Source organism: Theropithecus gelada, chromosome 1 (genome assembly GCF_003255815.1).
Source record: "Theropithecus gelada isolate Dixy chromosome 1, Tgel_1.0, whole genome shotgun sequence".
Lineage (NCBI taxonomy): Eukaryota > Metazoa > Chordata > Mammalia > Primates > Cercopithecidae > Theropithecus > Theropithecus gelada.
The window spans coordinates 29,812,761-29,816,161 of record NC_037668.1 but is presented as its reverse complement, the minus strand read 5'-3'; positions in this window follow the sequence as shown (position 1 = coordinate 29,816,161).

The window sequence follows — 3,401 nt, the reverse complement described above, 5'->3', positions numbered from 1 at the left end:
AAAACCAAAGGTTTAGATATTAGATGTGTCTTACAATTGCCACACCACTCTTTGCTACAGAATCGAGGAGCACCCTTCCCAGAGATTTAGAGGGAAATTTCTATCTCATGAGCCTTCTGTTAGTATTTTCAAAATACTAAATTGAGTATTTATTGGATACTCAATAAATAGTGGCCAGATTGAATCTCCTACAGGCATCTCACTCAAACTACAGTCATACTTTCCAGTAGGCCCCATACAAATCATTGTTGTGGAGAACATTTATCCACCTCTTCAGGCACTTAGGTAAGTACAATAATGCAAGTCTCTGTGTGCGCGCGTGTGTGTGCACGCGCGTGTGTGTGCGCGCGCGCGTGTGCGTGTGCATGCGCGCATGTGTGCGTGTGTGTGTGCGCGTGTGTGTGCGCGTGCGCACGCGCGTGTGCACGCATTGTGTACTCTGGCCTCTTGCCCAGTTTCTGCTGCACTTGATGGTGGTTCCAGTTTCATGTAAATAACGTCTAGCCACGTTAGAAATCTTGATTTTTGTGTGCCCATCAGGTAAAGAAGATAGATGTTATTGTAGAGAAAATGTTCATTATGGATAAATACATACTGTGTGACTATTGATATCATGCTTTTCATAGATATTATACCCAGATATTATATTCCAAGTGTTATATTTCAAAATCTTAAAAAATAGAGAATATATTTTATATTTCTAGCTGGAAATAATAACAGTAAGTAGCCCACCTCTGGGGAAATGTGATAAAAATACTAATCACCATCACAACTCATTAAAAGCATAAAATTTGCAATGCTTTAAACTACATGTTCTTCGTATGAATCTGTGTAGATATATACACACATTCGATAAATGCTATTTAAAGGCTAAGTGCATTGGTCAACCATTCAGACATCTGTAGGCTGAAGGGATTACTTTTATCTGCCTTTAGAGTGAGAATTAGATTTCTATATAAAGCAGGTAATACAGATTTTGCATGGAGTAAATGTCTTCAATCCTTATTAATACTGATGGCAGCTGCGCTGCAGAAGAGAAAGCCTGTCAGAGTAACGTGTTCAGTTTTACATCGTAATCAGAGGCGTGTCAATCTCTGTTGAAGGCAGAATTAAAAACCTCTTCAACATTTTTTAAATAATAGATGAAAAACATCTCAAAGTCACTTTTAAAATTTGAATTGGCAATTCCACGTGACAGGAAAGGGACGAAGAACATCTTAAAAGAATACTTCACGATGGGAGTGATGTTTTCAGTGCAGTTTCATCGAGGAGAAGTTTTTCCAGAAAGTCTTTTGACCTCAGTAAGAATCTCATTAGTTTACTCTGGTAAATAGTTTCTAGTAAAATGAGAAAGACTCATTTTTTTAAAACGATAAACAATTTACAGGGTTTAATCTACTGTTGTGATTTCCATCGTGCTACTTGTGCCCTTGTGGTTACACATGTGTATTTATCTGCATTTTCTTGGCTCGTTCAAAAGCCAATAAAATATTTTACTGTTCAGGCTCTGTAAAAACTGAATTAATTTCCAAAAAGTGAGGATTGTATGTATGCCATGGGGTATGTGGGGGTGTAGGTGTGTGACGTGTGTGTGATACGTGTTTGGTGTGCTGGATGTACTGTGTATTATGTGTGTGGTGTGTGTGTGCATTGTTTGTGGTGTGGGTGTGTAGTTTGTGTATTGTGTGTGGTGTCTGTGTATTGTATGTGTATGTGTGTGGTGTGTGTGTGATGTGTTTGTGGTGTGTGTGGTGCTGTGTGTGTAATGTGTGTGAGGTTCATGTGTGTGTCGTGTGTGTCTGTAGTGTGTGTGGGGTGTGTGTGTGCAGTGTGTGGTGTCTGTGGGATGTGTGTGGTGTCTGTGTGTGGGGTGTGTGTGTGCACATGGTGTGGCGTGTGCAGTGGGTGTGGGGTGTGTGTGCGTGTGCACATGGTATGTGTGCAGTGTGTGGTGTCTGTGGGGTGTGTGTGTGCACATGGTGTGTGTGCAGTGTGTGTGGTGTCTGTGTGGGGTGTGTGTGTGCACATGGTGTGTGTGCAGTGGGTGTGGGGTGTGTGTGGTGTGTGTGCAGTGTGTGGAGGGTGTGTGCATATGCACATGGTGTGTGTGCAGTGTATGTGTGTGGTGTGTGTGCGTGTGCACATGGTGTGTGTGCTGTTTGGTGTCTGGGGTTTGTGTGCGTGTGCACACAGTGTGGTGTGTGTGGGGTGTGTGTGCGTGTGCACATGGTGTGGTGTGTGCAGTGTGTGTGTCATGAGTGACTGCTTCTCTTAGCATGTGGACATCAGTCTTCCAGACCAGCTTTCTCCATGTGTCTGGGAACATAAGAAACAAATTTCTGCAATAATTGTTACACAGTTTTCCAGAGAGGGACCCAACCTCTGCCGTGAGTGGGTATCTGCATTGCAGGAGGGATTGTGAGGTCTCGGCTTGGCTCACACCCTCTGTGGGTTTAGGCAGGGTCCAGGGTTTGGAGCCTTTCTTGGCTCAGGTTCCTGCTGGATCCCTCCCTGTGGCCAGAGAGGGAGGGCTCTGTTTCACCACAAGGCATCAGAAGAGGACTGGTGTGCGAGAAGACTAGGTAATCGTAATGGTATTAGTAATAGCAGTAATCATACTGTTTTATACATTGTATATGTCATAAGGATTTTAACTTTTATGTAACATAATTGTAAAAATGTCCCCAGTTGTTTGTCTTGTGTTTTTTACATAGTGTTCAAATGTGTAAGAACTTTACATTTTAGGCAGTTTCATTTATTACTCCAATAATACCACCAATGGGATAATTATTCTTGATTTGTAGGTTCAAAGTGTTACCCCATTACTACACAAAATTACACAAAATTTCTGTGTTTTTAATTCTCTTTCTTTTATATGTCTATTTTTGTGCCATATCAAATGTTTAATTTTGAAAAGTTATAATGACCTTAAATATCTTACAGATTTATTTTGTAATATTTGCTCTCAGTGTGTGTTTGTTCGTCAGATGAATTTGAAATCACATTTTCTTGTTCCAAAATATTCTTCATGGAATTTGTATTGAAATGTGAGCATATTTTAAAATAATTTACAGCAAATTAGTGAGTTAATATTATTGAGTCCTGTCATCCAGAAGGTGACAAGCAAATTCCTCAAACCTCCTTTAATGCCATTTAGTGAAAATTAATATGTTAAATCAATATAAGTTAGCATAAACGAATATAGCTAATAATTACGTAATGTGTTTGGCTCCTCTTTTCTGTCTTCTGCCTTCTGTCACTGATGTTTTATTCCTGTGTTTGTTGTTTTCTACATTTTGTTTTATTATGTCTTTGTCTCTGTCTTGTGATTTGGAGAGTATATGGCATATTGTAATTTTTAATTTTTTAATGTTTTTTAGTTTTAATAAATAAACTTTATT